This window comes from Vicugna pacos, chromosome 2 (genome assembly GCF_048564905.1).
Source record: "Vicugna pacos chromosome 2, VicPac4, whole genome shotgun sequence".
Taxonomy (NCBI): Eukaryota; Metazoa; Chordata; class Mammalia; order Artiodactyla; family Camelidae; genus Vicugna; species Vicugna pacos.
In genome coordinates, this window is record NC_132988.1 from 96,282,213 (window position 1) to 96,302,615 (window position 20,403).

The following is a 20,403-nucleotide window of genomic DNA, read 5'->3' on the forward strand; positions in this document are numbered from 1 at the left end:
GTTCACAGAAGCACTATATACAGTAGCCAAGACATGAAAACAGCTTAAATGCCCATCAACAGAGAACTGGATTAAAGAAACTGTGGTACATTTATATAAAGGAATACAACTCAGCCATAAAAAAGAATGAAATACTGTCATTTGTAGCAATGTGGATGGAACTGGCGATTGTCATTCTAAGTAAGCCAGAAAGAGAAAGAAAAGATACCATACGATATCAATCATATGTGGAATCTTAAACGAAAAAAAAAAGAAAAAAGAAGACACCAACAAACTTACCTACAAAACAGAAACAGACTCAGACATAGTAAACAAACCTATGGTTACTGGGGGAAAACAGGGTGGGAAGGGATAAACTGGGAGTCTTAAAACTGCTAATATTAACTACTATATATAAAATGGATTAAAAAAACAAATTTCTTCTGTATAGCACAAGGAATTATATTCAATATCTTATAGTAATCTATATTGAAAAATAATGTGAAAATGAATATATGTATATGTATGACTGAAACATTATGCTGTACACCAGAAATTGACACACTGCAACTGACTATACTTAAATAAAAAGAACACACAACAACAACCAGAACAAAATTTGTTTTAATGGGTCTCAAAATTCTGTGACAGATTTTTGGTCAAGTTGTTTCTACTAAAATGTAAAATTTAAGAAACTAATAAATTACACACACACACACACACACACAAATGGTCCAAATGGTTCTTTCCTTCTGAAGATTTTACTATTCATTTTTATCATTAATCAGTCTTACTATTAAATTTAAGAGGCCAACTGAGACAAACAGTTCTGAGACTGTTCTGCCACTGATTAAGACAGGTGATAGGTATTGAGGATGATATTTGTCTAGCTTTCTGAGATTTCTGGGCAGACTTGGTGACTTTACCAAGTCTAGCTGCCTTCTTGTCTCCTGCTTTGATGACACCCACAACAACCGTGTCTCATGTCACAAACAGGAAAGTGGCATTGAGGACAGTCAAAGAAACTCAACACACATGAGCTTGTCAAGAATCATATCAATGGTGGCAGAATCACCAGATTTCAAGAATCTGGGGCCATCTTTCAGCTTTTTCTCAGAACAACAATTAAGTTTTTCCTTTAGCTCAGCAAACTTGCAAGCAATTTAAGGTACGTATGACAATCCAACAGATGAATATCGAGCACTGATTTGGCCTGGATTTTTCAAGATAGTCACCTGAGCCATGAAACCAGCTGCATCCACTGGTGGGTCATTTTTGCTGTCACAAGACACACTGCCACAATGGACATCTTTGACAGACACTTTCTTGACATTGAAGCCCATGTTCTCCCCAGGAAGAGTGTCACTCAAAGATTCACGGTATAGTTCAATAGACTTTACTTCAATTGTAACACTGATTGGAGCAAAGATGACCAACTTGCTGGGTTTGAGAACACCAGTCTCTGCTCATTCCACATGGGCAGTGCCAATACCCCTAATGTTATAGATGGCTTAGAAGGGCAGACATAAGGGCTTGACAATCAGACAAGTTGGTGGAAGAATGCAATCCAGAGCTTCAAGCAGTATGGTTCCACAGACATTGCCATCCTTATGGGTGACTTTTTATCCCTTAAATTAAGGAGAACTTGGTTCCAAGCACTTGGTTCCCATGTGTTGCCATCATTATAACTAGAAATTAGCACAAATACTACTGTGCTGGGGTTGTAGCCAATTTTCTTAATGTAGATGTTGACTTCCTTAAAGATTTCCTTGTATTTCTTCTGGCTACAGGGTGGCTCAATGGATCCATCTTGTTAACATCAGTAATTAGTTGTTTCACAACCAGTGTGTAAGCAAGAGGGGCATGCTCACAGCTCTGCCCATTCTTAGAGATACCTACTTCAAATTCGCCAACACCATTAGCAACAATCAGGAGAGTGCACAGTCAGTCTGAGATGTGCCTGTAATTACGTTCTTGATAAAGTCTCTGTGTCCTGAGTCACCAGTGACTGTCACATAATACTTACTAGAATTTCCACAAGGGGATATCAATGGTGATACCAAGCTCACCTTCAGCTTTCAATTTATCCAAGACCCAGGCATATTTGAAGGAGCTCTTTCCCATCTCAGCAGCCTCCTTCTCAAAATTTTTGATGGTTCTTTTGTTTCTCCCACCACATTTGCAGAGCAGATGGCCAGTAGTGGTTTAGACCTGCCTGAGTCTACATGTCCAACGATGACAGTGTTGATATGATTCTTTTCCTTTCCCATTTTGCCTTAGATTTCACAATGGTTTTCATGACCCCTGTGTCCTGATGGTAAACCCTTTGTGAAAAAGCCCTCCTAGTCCTTTCAGTCAATCTTCAATATTCAAACATGGGCTTCTTATGCCCACATTTTAAAGAAAAAGAAAGAAAAAGAAGATCCATCAGACACCATGTTGTCTTCCAGCTCCCTCCCACTGACAGCTAAGCTTCAAAGAGGAATTGACTATACCATCATTTCTATTTCTTTATCTCTCATTCCTCAGCCTCTACTCTTACATGTCATATTTCCCCAAGACCTTCATTTTTCACTCTGTACTGCTTACTTAGATGATTTAATCTCCTCACAAGTTGTCAATAGTAGTCAACTCTATTATATTGAGCTGTAAATTTCTTTCATTTTTTAACATCAAAAAGGTAATTCACTTTTAGATTGACTGAATGTCATATTTCTACTGGCAATTTTTATTTATTTTTTTCTTCTGAGTGGTACAAAAAGTAATTGGGTGCATATTATGAACTATAGCATCTACCATATGAAGAAAGACAGAATTGGCATAAGCCAAGATATGCTGATTCGCCTCTCAATTCCAAATCTGCATTTGAGCAATAGAAGTTACATGTATGTATTTGTAGTTGGATTTCCCTCAAGCATTGTGTATTCATCAAATAAAAAAGCAAATTCTTAATCATACATGCTCCAACTTCAGTCTTTGCCATTTAAGATAAAGCCATGATTTTCAGAAACTTGGAAGTCATTATCAATATTGTTTTAAATTCACATTCTGTCATTCAGTGAGTTCTACCTCCAAAACAATGATTAGTAAAACTAACATTTATTAAGGGATTCATGAACCAACACTAAAAGTTTGGTACTACAATTACCTTCAATTTACATAAAAGGAAACTGAGACAAAATTTTCCAAGATCACACAGCTAGTTAAGTGAGAGTCTAAAATTTGATTTAAATACCTTAGGATCCATACTCTGTTAACTTTTCTTTTTCTCTCATCTTTCATGAAATTCATCAGCAAATTCACTCTTAATGTCTTTTATTAATTCTGTACACTGCATAGAAGCAATCTTTCAAAAAGACAAATTGAATTGCTGATGTTCCTCTTACTTAAATTCTTTGATTTGTTTTCATTTAAATACAGTCTAAATTCTTATCATAATCTACAAAACTCCTCCTTACCTGGTCTGTCTCCCTTTTAAGTTAATTACATAGTATCATAGTATGGTAGACAAAATAATGGCCCTCCCAAAGATTTCTGTTTTAATTCCTTGTGAATATATTAAGTTACATGGCAAAGGAGGAAATTAAAGATGCAGATGGAATTAAGGTTGCCAACAGACTGACTTCAAAATAAAGAAATTATCCTATATTATCCCAGTGGGGCTAATGCAATCACATGTGTGATTACATTAAAGGAGAAAAAAGAACCAGAGAAATGGCAGTATGAGAAAGAGTGACACTGGCAGCACTGAAGACAGAGGAATGAAACCATGCACCAAAGAATATAGGTGACCTCTAGAGGCTGGAAAACACAAGGAAACAAATTCTCCTACAGAGACTCTAGAAAGAATGTAGATGTGCCAATATCTTGACTCTAGCTCAATGTGACTCATTTAGGAATTCTTATCTTTATAAATGTAAGACAATTCATTGGTATTGTTTCAAGCCATTCAATTTATGGTAATTTGTCACAATAAGAAACACATGGTGAAATTTCTTTCAAGCATTCATTTATTCCTTTATTTATTCTCTGAATACATTGTATTGTTGCTATACTTATTAAAAGCTGTATATCATCATTTAAAGAAATACTCAAATTTTCTAATACTTACAAATTTAAAAAATATATTGAATTTGTTTTAGATAAACATATGACATGAAAGATGCTAGCATGCCTGTAAGAGTAATGATTCTGGTACATGGAGCCACATTGAGAAATTAATGAAGTATTAAGACTCATTCACACCATCTTGATTGTCTCTGTGGCAAGTTTGCTTTTGTGCTAAAAGCTCCAACAAAAAAGAATGAAACAAGGTAGCACCTGCATTCTTTGGGAATGTAGAGAGAAGGAAGAAATTGTGTACCAAAGCAATGTGGAATATAAAGACAGATATGTCCATGTGTTTAAAATAAATACCAATATATAACAATGAGTAAATTTTTCAAGTCTTAATTTAAGTGTCCAAAATACCTTTACAAAACAACTAGTAGCAAGCACATACAGGGCTATGCATATAGTCCTGTGTTTTAACAGTTTTATAACAGCCAATTGTGATCTTGAGAGGAAACTATGTTTTGTTATTTTACAAACTTACATAGATTTATCTTGGTAACTGAATTTAGCAATTAAAATGATGGAAAAATAATAAGAAAACTGAATTTCTGCATCTTATCTTCGTTCCTATTTTCTCTTCTGACTATAATCGATACCTAGCAAAGAAAATAATTTTACTAAATTGTTTCTTATTAAAAGATAGCAACATGAATATTTTGAGATGAGGGAAAAATAAAAACCTCATCTCTAATTTTATTTCATACTATGCAATATGTAAAGCAATTCCATTTCTGCAGCAGATAAAATTGAATAAAAACAGTGTCAAAAATGAACAAAACTGAATAATACTACAAAATTATACTACGCTTCTCTGATATCTCCAATAAGGAAACTAGACTATTTCCTGTATTTTATAATAGAATATTAAATTAATGACAGGTTTATTTGTCTATACTAAAGGAAAATAAATGAACTATAAAATTTTTATATTGTTAGCAAAGAACATTTACTGTTTAATGTTAGCCTTTTTTTGGCTTCTACAGTGATTCAGCCACATTGATAAGCAGTATGAATCTTAATGATATGAATTAAACTGATGGCACCATATAAGTTAAAATGATGAAGTCTGTATTATATTGCATATTTTAACAAGCTGAATTCTTATTCTTAAATATATATTTTTTAATTTTGAAAAATGTTTCTTCAATCTCCATCACAATCATTTCACCTGTGTATTAGTTATTTTACAACTTACTTCTTAAACTGTAGGATTTGACAAAAATGAGTTTGTAGTTTATGTCAATTGCACATTTCAGTAGTTGGCATATAGTAGGAGGTCAATAAATTGTAATAGTAATATTAATAGCGTTAGTAGTGATGGAAGTGGTAATAACAGGAGTATTTTTGGTCATTATTATCATTACTATTTTTATCATACGCTTTATGAAACCAGTGAGGTTCTACACTAGAGCATATACTACAGTGCTTACACTAGAGCATATACTACAGTGCTTATCACTATTCCCTTCAAATTGCTAAAGTTGTGAAGAATATGGTGGTATGAATAATAGATTAAGACAACTTTTTTCAGAACTACAGTTTATAATCAAATAAAATTCTAATGACGCTTCATCCTTCCCATATGCATACTATTATGTTAAATGTTAATTAAGCAAATTGACAGTTTTATGCAAATAATCTGATCAACATCAAACCAAATATCTCAGGGTTCAGCTAAGGAAACAAAGGGGAAAACTTAGTGAACCCTTCATCTACCTGGAGGCCCTAGTAGAGATCCTGATTCCATGACTCAAGAAAAAGCAGGTGCCCTCCACTCTCTTCTTTCCCAGCATGGCTATATTTTAGCTTGTTTTTCTCCAGAAAAGAAAATTCAAGCTGTGTCTCTTTCTCCACAAGTGAAATGTATTAGAGTGAGTTTTACACTCTTCCCTTAATTAAGAAAATAACTTGGGTTATTTCAGTCTTATATTTAAATAGTTTTAACTTTATTTTCTTTTTCCTCCCCAGATTTATTGAGATATAATTGACATATAACACTGATATTGGGTTCTTGGTGAAGAAAGTAGGAACTTGTAGTAATATCTACATAAGGTAAGCCTCTGTAAAGAAAACTGTACATTTTTTGATGCTCTATCTGTGACTTCTGGACTGAAGTACTTAGTGGTATTCAGTAACTGTCTATGAGGAATGAACAAATAAATGAATATCCAGGTACCGAGAGGGATTCTAGGCTACAGACATACCTTTTAGTTGGGAGCCTCTTAAACACATTGACATATCCATACCTTAGGATTATTAATACCTAAAATGATACATTATTGGCTTATGAAATCAACCTAGTGGGGTGCAGGTTACATTTAAAAAGAATTAAAGTAGCATTGAGTTAATAAATAATGGAATGCCAATCTCCAGGTCCATCTATGTTGCTGCAAATGGCATTCTAAGTTAAATAAGCCAGAAAGAGAAAGAAAAATACCATATGATATCATTTATATGTGGAATCTAAAAAAAAAAGACAAACTTATTTTCAAAACAGAAATAGACTCACAGACATAGAAAATAAACTTATGGTTACCAGAGTGGGAAGAGGGTAGGAAGAGATAAATTGGGAGTTTGAGATTTGCAGATACTAATATATATAAAATAGATAAATAAATTTATACTGCATACCACAAGGAACTATATTCAATATGTTGTAGTAACTTATGGTGAAAAGAATATGAAAACCAATATGTGTATATTTATGTATGACTGAAACATTATGCTGTACATTAGAAATTGACACATTGTAAACTGACTAAACTTAAATAAAAATACATATAAACAAAAATTAACAATAAAAATAAATAAATAAATAACAGAATGCATCTCATGTTGGATTGTTTCTTATAAAAATGTTTGCTGGCGGGAGAGTACAGTTCAAGCGGTGGAGCACATGCTTAACATGTGTGAGGTCCTGGGTTCAACCCTCAGTACCTCCTAGAAAATTAAATAAAATAAACCTAATTACCTCTCCCCCCCCAAAAAAAAGAAAAAATAAAGAAGATGTATGTGTGAGTTTTAAAAAAAGAAAAATAAATTTAAAATATTTGTTACATACAGTTGATAAATTTCCTGGGTCATGATATCTCAAGGGGAAAAATCAAACAACAGAACAAACAACAAAGAGGTGCAACCCTGCTTCATGGAGCTACTAAATTCCCCAACTAGTTCTTTCAGTGCAAAACAAGTCCTGTTGTTCACCAGCAAAAGATCCAGGACACACTGCTACACATTTCTTGACTTATAAATGTGTATGTGTGTGTATACATGTGGAAAATAGCTGTCTATAAAGGGATATTATGTTTGTTTTAATATGGCTTCCTCGTGTTTTCTACAAAGCAAGTAACAGTTTATTGTATATATAACTTAAGTTTCCACTTAGGCAATTTCCTTTTAATGATTGCAAAATAGCCAAATGTAACAAGTCTTTGCCTTCGAAAAGTTTATGTTCACTCATGAAATCTTTGAAAGAAATACTGCTTGTGTAAATGAACTTACCTAGTGACTGGATGTAAAGGGAACATTCTACCAGAAAAGACCTAAAGTGGATAGACAATCAGATTGAAGCGGACTTAACCCCATTTCACCTATTATTGGATTTAGCAATTTTATGACTGATGATGCTTTTCGTGTCACAAAATCATTTACAATGACTTTTCTTTCTTTTGAGGTGAACTAGATAGTTTATAGAGATGCTTTTTGCTTCTTACCTCTATCTTTTGACAAAAACTAATAGTTATTGATTATAAAGCACTTCAGCTAAGTCAAGCCCTGCTCTAAGAGAATTAGCTTCTTTAATCTTCACCAAACCCTACAAGATGGATTCTCTCGTTATACTCATCTTACCAATGGGACAATGAAGCCAAGGGAGATTAAATCACTAGCTCAAGGTAACATGATAGAAAGATGAAGAGTTTGGGTTTGAATTCAAGTCTTTGTAATCAGATAGTCCAAAGTTTTTACTGCAATTCTCTATTGATTTTATATAGCCATCTCTTATCTAGCAGGTGTCTTTTATGAACATGTGCTCATTTAAAATTCAGACAAATTCTGCGAGAGAAGTATTTACTTCCAATAAAACATTATTTTGTCTGATTGTAGAAGTGCTATTTAATTACCAAATATCATGGAACTACAGATAGCTAGGAAGATTTTTTAAATTACTTGAAATATCACTGTCAACAGTAATAATCACTAAACAATCTGTAATAGGTATAGAAGAGTTTTATTTGAGCCAGACTGAGGACTGTATGCTGGGGACACAGATTAAAGAAGCACTTGAACTGTTTTCTGCTGGACCACAAAATGGGGAGGCTTATAAAAGCAACAACTGAAAAATTACCTAAGTTCTTCTGTCAAGAATTGAAGCTGGCAAGATTTAAGGGTGCTTGTTAAGCAAGGATTTGCTGGGATCTGAAATGGCTGCATGGTTACCAGGGGTGATCTTGAGACTGTAACTCTGCAGATACTAGCAGGTAATATTTTGAGAATGGCTGGTGGTGTCCTTGAGTCTGATACAGGTCAGAATATTCTAGTTCTCAGTAATACAGAAAAGTGTGTGAAAACAGATCCACAATGATCACCCCGCTCCATTCTGAATGCCTGAACCACAGTTACTCCATTTTGATTTTTAAATGCGTTCCTCTCTTTAATGTTAAAAGTAGATGTACAATGCATGTTTAATAGGACACAATCGACTGTTTTGATTAACCTAAAGCTCAAGTTAAATCATGTATAATCCAGAATGACTTCCCCATACTTTAATATGTGAAAATTTCTTCTATTATCACCATCTAAGTAAATTCAAAATTCTTTTTAATAATTTAAAGCTTAAAGATTGTCCACTGTGGTTTTAAATTCTACAAACATGCTTTTCATTTACCTGTGATCTTTGTCTTAAAATGTTATCTTTTTTAGAAGGCCTTTTATAATATTTTCTTTCTTCTAGATTTATTGAAATATAATTGACATGTGGGGGTATAGCTCAGTAGTAGAGGGCATGCCTAGCATACACGGGGTCCTGGATTCAATCCTTAGTACCTCCAGTACCTCCACTAAAAAATAAAATTAAAAAATTCATTAAAAATACATAAAGAAACCTAATTACTTCCCCTTAAACAAAATGAAACAAACAAAAACCAAATAACTGACATAGAGCACTGAATAAATATAAGGTGTATAGCATATATGTTTGACTTAAATATATCATGGAATGATTACCACTATCAGTTTAGTGAACAACCATCATCTCATATAGATAGAAAATAAAAGAAAAAGAAAAATCTTTTTTCCTTGTGATGAAAACATTTACGGTTTACTCTTAAAATTTTTCATATATAACAGACAACAGCATTAATGTTTGATGTAGTCCTGTTTGTTTACTTTCCCTTATATTCCTCTTGCCTGGAAGAGACAGGTCCAAAAACCATTACTAAGACCACTGTCAAAGAGCACACTGGTTATGTTTTCTTTGAGAGATTTAGGGTTTCAGAACTTACATTTAAGTCTTTAATCCACTTTTACTTTGGTATATGGTATGAGAATGTAGTCTAGTATGACTATTTTGAATGTAGCTGTCCAGTTTTCCCTGCACCATTTATTGAAGAGGATGTTTTTTCCTTATTGTACATTTTTGCTTCCTTTATCATAGATTAATTGACCATGTAAGTGTGGGTTCATTTCTGGGCTCTTTATTCTGTTCCACTGATTCATTTGTCTGTTTTGTGTCAGTACCATAGTGTTTTGATTACTGTAGGTTTGTAGTATAGTTTGAAATCAGGGAACATTCTACCGCCAGCTTTGTTCTTCTTTTCAAGATTGTCTTGACTATTTGGGATCTTTTGTGTTTCCATACAAATTTTAGAATTATTTGTTCTAGTTCTGTGAAAAATGTCATTGCTATTTTACTGGGGACTGCATTCAATGTGTAGATTGCCTTGGGTAGACAGTCATTTTAATAACATAAATTCTTTCAATCTGTGAGCACAATATATTTTTCCATCTGTTTCTGTCATCTTCAATTTCTTTCATCAGTGTCTTACTGTTTTCTGAGTACAGGTCTTTTACCTCTTTAGTTGTATTTATTCCTAGGTATTTTATTCTTTTTCATGAATTGTAAATTGAATTGTTTCATTAATTTCTCCTTGTGATAATTTGTTGTTAGTGTTTAGAAAAAAATCATTTCTGTAAGTTAATTTTATATCCATCAACTCAAATTTACTGGATTCATTAATGAGTTCTAATTGGTTTTTGATGAAGTCTTTAGGATTTTCTATATGTAGTATCACATGATCTGCAAATGGTGACAGTTTTACTTCTTCCTTTCCAGTTTGGACATCTTTTACTTCTTTTTCTTACCTGATTGCTGTCTCTAGGACTGTCAATACTATTTTGGATAAAAGTGGTGAGAATGGGCACCCCTGTCTTATTTCTGATCTTAGAGGAAATGCTTTGAAATTTTCTCCACTGAGTATGATCTTAACTATGGGCTTGTCATATATGGCCCTTATCATATTGAGGTATATTCCCTTTATGTTCACATTGTGAAAAGTTATCATAAATGGATGTTGAATTATGTCAAAAGCTTTTTTCTGCATCTGTTGAGATGATTATATGATTTTTATTCTTCAGTTTGTTAATGTGGTGTATCACACTGACTGATTTGCAGGTATTGAACCATCCTTACATCCCTGGGATAAATTCACAGTTAATCTTAGAGTATGATCCATTTAATGTAATGTTGAATTTGGTTTGCTAATATTTTGCTGAGGCTTTTTGTATCTATGTTTATCAAAGACACTGGCCTATAATTTGAGTGTATGTATTATTTTTGTGTTGTTTTAGTATCACGGTGTATGTGAGCTGTGTTTCTGTTGTAGTAGGGACAGCTACTATGGCTGTTCTAATAAGATGACTGTTCTCCAGCCTGGTATGTTGCCAGGCCCTGCTTAGTGCAGAGGTTGCCAGTTGATGGTGGGTGGGCCCTGATTCTGGCATGACTGACTGTGAGCCCCAGGGGGTCCCACAGCTGATGTCAGTTTACTGGTAGGCATGGCTGGGGCCAGGTGGGTCCTGCTGGTAAATGAGGCTGGGTCTAGAGGCTAGCTCCAGCCTACTAGTGGGCAAAACCAAGTCCTGCATTGGCTTGCTGCAGAAGGTCTAAGGTGTCCTAGAGCTGATGTTTGCTCAATGGTGGGTGAAGCCAGATTCTGGGCTCTCTGGTGAGCAGGGCCAGGTCCCAGGGAGGTTGAGGGATTCAAAAGGATCAACAGGTGCTGCATGCCTGCCCACGGGTGATGCTACGTCTCTGCACAGCTGGCTGCTTGGCCTGGGTTGTCCCAGGACTGAGTCCTGGTGCTAATATGCTAGAGGGAGGATTCCAAAATGGCATTGCCAACACCAGTGTCCCTATGATAGAATGAGCTCCCCAGAATGGCTGCCGCCAGTGTCTATGTCCCCAGGATGAGTCTCAACTGTCTCACACCTCTTGGGAGGCTCTGCAGAATTAACAAGTGGGTCTGAACCAGGTTCCTTTCAAATTACTTCTTCTGCCCTGAGTCTCAGAGCATCTAAGATTTTGTGTGCTCCCTTTAAATGGAGAGTCTATTTCTTGATGCCCTCTGGCTCTCCTGAAATCACGCCCTGTTTGCCTTCGAAGCAATATTCTAGGGGATTCATCTTCCCAGTGCAGGATCCTTGGGCTTGGGAGTCTTCTGGGGCTCAGACCCATCAGTCCTTGGGGAGAACCTCTGTAATTGTGATTATCCTTCCGCTTGTGGGTTGCCTACTGAGGGTGTAGGTCTTGACTAAGGACCACATCTCCACTCCACTCATGTGTCTTGTTGTGATTCCTCTTTTACATCCTTAGTTATAGGTGATATTTTCTGCTAGTCTTCATGTTGTTCTCATTGACGGTTGCTCTGTAAATAGCTGTAATTTTGGTGTGCCTATGTGAGGAGGTGAGCTCAGGATCTTCCTACTTTGCAATCTTGGTCACCTATCAAAGGCTTTCTATATTTTCACTGATGCAATGTTCTTTTTGAATATTATTAAGAACAGAAATAAAGTAATCTATACTTTATTTTAATGTTGCCAGAAAAAAAATCTATTTCTGAGACAGCTAGCTGCTTGAATATTATAAAAGTGGTGCTTTCTAAATTTTTAATATCAAAAATATTTTCCCCAAGATTTTTTCCTCTTCTGAAGCCCACCAACCTTCTGAATGGTTTCTTACTTTTACTAAAATGCTCTCTTTGGCATTCATTTAGCACAACTTCTAGATATCTAATTCACAGTATGGATGATATCTATCTATCTGTCTGTCTGTCTATCTGTCTATCTATCTATCTGTCTTGCTTAATTGTTGAGACAGTGTTTTATTATTATTTGTATATTTTGCTACATACCTAAAAAAACATTAGTTTATAAATGTCCATTTCATGTGTAAACTTAGCAGGGCAAAGGGCTACCCATGGAGCTGATAAAACTTTATTTCTAGGTATGTCTGTGAGGGTGTTTCTGGAAGAAATTAGTGTTTGAATTTGTAGACTGAGATCACCCTCATCAATGCAAGTGGTCATCATTCAATCCACAGAGGGTCTGAGTACAACTTTACAGAACAAAAACATGGGAGAAGGGTGAATTTGCTCTTTGTTTCAGCTGGGACATTCATCTATCTTCTTCTCTCAAACACTGGGGCTCCCGGTTCTCTGGCTTGCATATGGCAGTTCATGGGACTTCTCTACCTCAATAAAATCATGAACTAAGCCCTTTTAATAAATCTCTTTCTATATTGCTACATATATTCTATTGGTTATTTGCTTTGGAGAACCCTGACAATTACAATAGGGCAGGGAAGTATCTACATTTATAACATAATCTTGCCAATATATTTTTATACTAGTTAATTTAATTATTGTAATAATTATGAACAATGTAAAAAGAACAGAAAATAAGAGAGTAACAAGCTCAGGGAAACCCATTTGTGCAACAAATATAAACCTTTTACATACATGCTTATGATTCATTTGGAGGGGGAAATAAAGCATCATAGATTGCACTGAAGATCCATGCCTCCCTCCAAATACAGACATCCTAGTCTCCTCCCTTACTCCACAGAAGTAATTAACATCCTAATGTATTTGATCATCTCTTCCTCCCAGTTATTTGTAATTTTGAGACAGGAGGGAAGGGACAGGGCACAACCACTGAAGGAATGACACAGCAACTGAGGGCAGGACCAACAAGAACCAAGACGGCAGAAGATTCAACTTCAGTAGACCTTTAGCCTCACGGCACACCCATAGTCTACATGACAGTTACTAGGCTGATCAAAAAGGTCAAAAGGCAGGCAGTGGAGGGAGTGTTTCCTGGAAATCCTCAGTCCCTTCCCCAACATAGTAGAAATAATCCTCTTACTCACTAGCATATGAAATTACTAAGCCTATAAAAACTAACAACTCCACACCTCATGGCTCTTTCTTGCCTTCTGAGATGGCCCACACTCTTTCAATGGAGTGTGTATCTACTTTTGCTTTATGTTAATCCCCCCCACACCTTTTGAGATGGCTCACATTCACTCTATGGAATGTGCATCTAAGCCACTCCCTCTTCTGAGTGTGAGGGACCACACTCTGTCTATGGAGTATGTATCTCTCTAAATAAACTTACTTTCACTTTACTATGCCTTGCTCTTGAATTCTTTCCTGCGAGAGGCAAGAACCTATTCTTCTGCAACAGTTTTACTAATTATGCAAATGATCATAAAGAATATATAACATACTTTTAAATTGTACATAAGTGGTATAGCGTTTTGCTAAAATTTAATTCAAAGGACATTCAATATTTCTCTATGTTAGTGATTACTATTTTTTGTTTTATTTGCCCTTTATTACACTTTTTAGGTTACATATGAAGAGAAGAGAATATAAAATGTAGTAGCACACTGCATTAGAAATATGTAAATATAGGCATTTTTCTTTCTGGTATTGCCAATTTAGAATGAGTACTGGGAATGTATTTTGCTGAATTCTCAAAATAAGGACAAAGAAACTACTTTTGTTTAAATGAACTAACTTGCTCATAAAAGAAACTTAACTGGAACATTTTCTACTACAGAGACCTACAATAAAATACAGTCTTAATTAGAGCAACCCTATGGAATTGTTTAGTTCTCACCCATTTATAAACTGCTGCTCTCCAGACTAAAAGCTGATTATGGGTCTGTCCTACAGAATACTCCATCCTGAGGGGAACTTGGATGGATATGATGGGTTCCTCCTTGCAAACTTGTAAGGAAGTTATGACTCAGAAATATGAAAAATACAAGCGAATGCTACTCAGCAGGACTCTGGATTAATTAATTAATTTTATGTGTATGACTTGGAGAATCTCATTATTTTATAAACATACCTCGTGGAAGAAACTATAGTGATACAAGTTTTAGCAAGTGATTAGTCTCCTTTTGTATTCAACTGGAGGGAGTTGGGAAGTCAGAAATTTCTCTGCTCTATTTTCAGTCTCTCCTTTCTGTCATCTCACTCTTTTCGTTTGTATTTGCCATCACATTCACTCATTCAACCAGTATTTGTTGAATGCCTCTATGCAGCATTAGTTCTCATGGAAATATATATTTATGAAATTCTTCAAATTGTTCACAGTTTAGTGGACAAGGAGATACCCTTATGTTTTCCTCTACAGGGTTAAAGACGCATCCTGCTTAAAATATCAAGTGTGAGCCCTAAGGATTTACCTTGATCATTTACAACATACTGTAGGTTTTTTTGTTTTTGTTTTCTTTGTTTGTTTGTTTATTTGTTTTTAATGAGAAAAGGAAGATCCGGAGCTCCTAGACCTCTAGATAAGACAAGTCCATCTGCGATATCTACACCTCCATTCCTCGGGGTGGAGAGTGTGCCCCCATCTAATCCTTTCGCTCCTAGAAAGAGTCCTCCTGTTCCATCTCGTCCCCACAAAATAGTCGCAGCTACCAACAAGTGCTGTGATAATCTTCTTATGATTTTTCCTTCCATTTTACATCAGTCCATAAGAAATCCACATCATCCCCAGAAATATTACCTCTGTTTTGCTTCAAAAAGTATGTTCCTTCCATCTGGCACACAGTCAGTAGAATACAGCTAACAGTGAAGAAGAGAGACTGAAGTAAGGACAGTGAACTTATGTTCTAAGCTTGGTTTTAAAACTTATAGGGTGATCACTTGAGTCTTTATTCCACCTGTCTTCTCATTGCAAAATGAAGATAGCAATCTCTTTCTACACAGTGGGTTGTTTTAAGGTAAATATGAGATAATGAATATAAATTTTTGGAAAATTGCTCATCACTTTATAAAGATATAATCACTATAAAAATATAGAACATTAATAAATATGAATATAAATTACAATGATAGAATTTATTTTTAAGGATTATATTCAAATCTGAAAACTTTAAAAATCTGTAAATAATACTCTCTTTTTATATGTGATATACACAAAATTGTCATAGGATTTGCCTTTTAAATTAAAATAAAAGTTTTTGGAGCATCAGTCAGTGATACAATTAATGGAGCTGTTACAGACTTTTTAATTGGAAAATGAAATAGTCATAAGCCCTAGAGTAAACTTGACACCTTGTTCATTATCTGAGACTTGATTTTGTGCTATAATTACTTTAGGGTCCCATTAAACTTTCAAGCTAACCAAATGATTGAGCTATATATGTGAATAAACCTGAAATACATGCAAAGTGAATTCTCTGATAAATATATCCTGCCAATTTAGTTCCAAGGGAATCTGCACTAATTTCAGGTCCTTTTTCATTGAACACCTAAGAGGCAGCCACTTGGAAGAAGCATCAAAACATGTGCATCGAGATAAGAAAACAGACTTTCAAAGTGCTAATTTATGACTTGTAATTAGTAGCATTGTTGTTTACTCTGTGTGTTTCAGTCCCAGTAAAGTTTGAAACTCCTTCCAGTAACTCAGGATCATTAATGTCAACTCATTGCCTGAGATAAGTATTGGGAGAGAAAAAAGAAAAAGAATAAAAAGAAAAGAAAAATGTGACCTGTGGTGCCAACAAGTTTCTAGTCAACTAGGAAGGAAAAAGACAAGAAAGTCATTAAGGAGATCCAACCACTTTCTAGGAAATCAGAAAAAACACTCTTCTTTACCATTTAATCCTTATAATCAAGTTTAGCAGAAGATATATCATAATCCTTCTCATTTAATTACTATAATCAAGTTTAGGAAGAAGAGGATATTTTATCCCTCTTTTGAACATGAATTCAGATGAATGTAAAATGACTTGTTGGACATTTAATAAACATTGTCCAGAATCATACAATTTTTATGTGGCATAACTAACAGAGGCTACTTTACAGTCTCTTAAAATAAGAGTTAAATACATACATACATACATACATACATACATACATATAGCAATGCTTTAAGCAACTGAAAGCTATGGCAATGAATAAAGGGGGCAAATTCCTGCCCTCATGGAGTTACATCCCAGAGAGATAGACAGAAAATTACCATACACTTAAATAAATACATAATACAATTGTAGTTATCACATGGTGCTCTCAAGGAAAAAGAAAAGCAAAGTAGGTAAAGGGATTAGAATTGGGGGAGGTATTTTAGAGTAGTTGGATAAGGCCATTCCGAAGAGATAACAGTTGAATAGAAACTACAATGAAATGTAAGAGAAAATACTGGAAGTAAATTTGAGCCAGGAAAAGCAATGTTTGGAAATACCCAAAGTTCGGACTAAAGTTGGACTATTTAAGGAAAGAAATATGGTAGATTTGGACAAAAACATGGTGAAAATTGTGGAATAGTCATTACTAAATTTTATGAACCATAAGCCATGATAAATCATTTGAATTTTAGTCCAAATGTGATGACAAATCTTTGAAATCTTTTGAGCAGAGTTTTTGCCTAATGCACTTTAAATGAAAAACTGAAGACAGTACCTTAAGGCACTGAGGAAATTCTGGACTCTAGAGAGTTGAGGATTTTAGAAGGAGACCTGTATGGGTTTATGAAGGTGTTTTAGGTGAGAAGTTACAATTGCTTGGACTGTGATCATGATAGTAAGGGTAGAGAAATAATTGAATTCTGAATATATTTTGAAGATATCCTTGATATGGCATATTAACATTCTTGTGTGCTTTAAATTAGATAATGAATGTAAAAGATTTATCATATTCTGTGTATCAAGATAGTGGACAACTGTAGAAGACAAAAAAATACAAATAAAAGGATTATATCGTAAGGTTAATATAGAAATATTTCAATTTTCACTTAAAATTAAAGACATAGTACTCAATAATTTTTATTATCAAATCTATTTTTGTTAATAAAATTAAACAGAAAATTTGAAACATCTCTCTATTCCTGTCTTTTCTTTTGCTATTTTCATTGTGCATTTAAAATGGAAATTTTTGTTGTTTAAATACAGAAATCTCATAAATTTAATCCCAGCTTTTCAGAACATACTTACACAGTGTGTATAATGTGCATCCGTTAGACTTATAATTTGGTTTTTACATTAAATTCTAATGAGTGTGTGTGTTCACGTTGTGGGGAGAGGGCTATGCTTGAGCCTTTGGGGTAATGTTGGTATTCTCATGATAACCATATGAATAACTATGCAGTTAGAAATTTCTCAGAGTAGACCCACATGAGACCAATATTCAAACTTGCTCATCAAGATGAATGATACATAATCTGCAGCTCAAAGTAGCAAATTTTAATCAGGAGTGGTGTGATTAATAATTTGGGAACATAGTATGTAAGACTGATACTAAGTTTGTTAAAAACAAAAAAAAGAATCTGTAGTTGACAAGCAAGACTGAAATGAAAGCATTCACACCTGTAGAGTTTAGCTTCTGAACAGAAATCTGGCTCAGCTCATCTCTCGCAGGCTAGAACCCGTCTACCACGTGGCAGACAGATGCTCAATTTCCAAGGTTAGGGATCTCCTTCAAGGCTTTACTGGTTTTCTTCAACTTACTAAATAGAAATATGAAAGCTTGGTTTTGGAGGGAGGTGGAAATTGGGAAGTGCAACTTATGTTTAAGTGATTATCTGGGTGGGCTAGTATACTCCCAGTCAGAAACCCTGATTATTTTGGGTAATTAGAAACATACACATATGATGTAGTAGAATTAAAAACTGTTAATATGTTATGCGGTCCTCAGAGAGGATTAAAGAGAATTTTAAATTTTACTTCCAAAATAAAATGCTTCAAACATTTGAATCCGAGGATCTAAGGAATAAAATCTGGAAACGACCTCTAGCATAGTGCTTCTCAAAATTTAATGTGCATACAAATCCCCCAGGAGTTTATGTTAATATGTAGATTCTAACTCAGAAGGTTTGGGGAAGGACCTGAGATTCTCTTTTTCTAACAAGCTCCCAGATGATGTTGATACTGTTGATTCATGGAACGCACTTCAAGTATCAAGGTTCTAGACAACTAAAAAAGATAAGAAAAATCATAAAACTTAAATAATTCTATCCTTAGGTTGACATATAAAGTTTCTTTGAATTTCTGCTGAACAATTAAAAAAAAACAACAGAATAACAGATAATGCATTACGGAAGATTGTATAATATGCTAATCAACAGACTCTGACCCAAGGGAAAATTTTTCACAAGAAGCTTGCTGCTTCCTCTTTATGAATCTGGGAAATCTTTATTCAGTCTAAGAGCATGTAGGTTAGTCATTAGATAATCTCCTAAAACTATGGCCCTTCACTGACTCTGATTTTATAATCATTGATTTAGTTTACTTTTGGAATTTCTCTTCTATCATGACTTGCCTGAAGCTATAAAAACAATTCTTAGCTAATTGAATTCCTATGAATTAATGTATTTCTTCTTTTCTAAAAGTGAACAAATGAATGAAAAACCTCCATTGGGTTTATACTTTCAAAACTATGATCCTGTTGTGTTTGTCTTCTCAACACATGAAAAAAGAAAATGTTTTACAATTTGTTTCTGCTTAAAACCATTAAGCACAATTCCATAGTAAAGGGAAATAAGTTCTCTGTTCAGATTCAGTTTTACAGTTTAGTAAATGCTGCACAAAAAGCAGAATAAAGATTTGAGAGTGATGCCTTCCCAGGTTTTTAAGTTGAACAGGGCAAGCGTACCTGACATGAAAGATTCTCCCTGCCTTCCTGGCCATGAATAAAGGTAGAGCTCCACCTGAGCTGAGATCAACTTACAGTGGATACCACGTAAGGTAGAGAACAGGTATGCAAGTTGCTGTGAACCTGCTTCTTTCTCAGTCTCTGAGCTCCTGCTGTCTACCACAGGACAGGGGCTTTCCCAGGCTTCTGTAACTATATATATGCCGATTTCCTCCTGCGTTCTCCAGATATCACACTTTGCTCCCTCATTTCCAGCTCCAGTCTGGTCTATTACTGAATGATGAGTTTTGCTACAGGCAGTGATAACAGGACTCATACTTCGTGAAAGTTCAAGAGTTTGACTTGGAAATTTTTTCTCTCCAAGGCTGGACAGGACTTCTAGTCTGAATCCCCAGAGTTAATACCCTTAAGTGTTTGTAGTCAGATACGGCAACAGGACAAGTACTAGTGTTCCTGGTACCAAAGCAAAAGCAAAAATTGGGACTGAAGAAAGCCAAACGGGCAAGGACAACTTTACTTACGGCTCCTGCGATAAGGGAGAGATGTGAGAACTCAGTCTGAGCCCAAATCTGCTGAAGCAAAAGAAAGTAGGGATTTTAAAGTCTGGGGTACATGAGTGGAAAAGTACCAGAGGATGTTAGATCATTTGTGTCTGTCAAAGGAACATGAAACTTCCCATACTTTTATGATAGGAGGTAGTTTTGCAACTTGGAGCAAGGCCACTCACCATCTTCCCAAGTTAGGCTCCTACCCTCCTACTGGGGCACAGAGAGCTACCTTTGACAAATTCCATTTCAAAGAGATAGTGTCCAGGGCCTTGAGAAAGACACCCCTGCATTGCAAAACTGGCAAGAGGCTTTTAAAATGATTTACATCTCCAAGGGACAGAGAAAGAATCTGCAATTACACGTTTTCTAAAGTAAGTTATGAAAAAAGTAAATTCAGAGGCCTAGAGTCAGGAGGAAACTTATCCAAAGTTTAGCCAAACTGAGAGAGAGATTAAGGCCATCTTGTCACTGGTTATATTTGTGCTCATTTAGAATCTACCATTGTGACCTTTAGAAAACAAAATCCAATCATATTGCTTCTATTGGTTTCCTAGTTCTGCTGTAACAAATAACCACAAATTGGGTGGCCTAAAATCTCA

At 35.0% G+C, this 20,403-nt stretch overlaps 1 long non-coding RNA gene and 1 pseudogene across 1 annotated transcript; both read right to left on the reverse strand.

Annotated features, from left to right (window-relative positions):
* Nucleotides 1-759: 759 nt before the first annotated feature.
* Nucleotides 760-7,951, reverse strand: LOC102526048 (elongation factor 1-alpha 1-like; annotated as a pseudogene).
* A 10,444-nt stretch (nucleotides 7,952-18,395) lies between these two features.
* On the reverse strand, nucleotides 18,396-20,255 carry LOC140700414 (uncharacterized). Its single transcript, XR_012078801.1, has 3 exons — nucleotides 19,984-20,255; nucleotides 19,778-19,825; nucleotides 18,396-18,577 (listed from the first exon to the last, which is right to left on the reverse strand). It is a non-coding gene; the product is annotated as an uncharacterized lncRNA (long non-coding RNA).
* Between the last annotated feature and the right edge of the window lie 148 nt (nucleotides 20,256-20,403).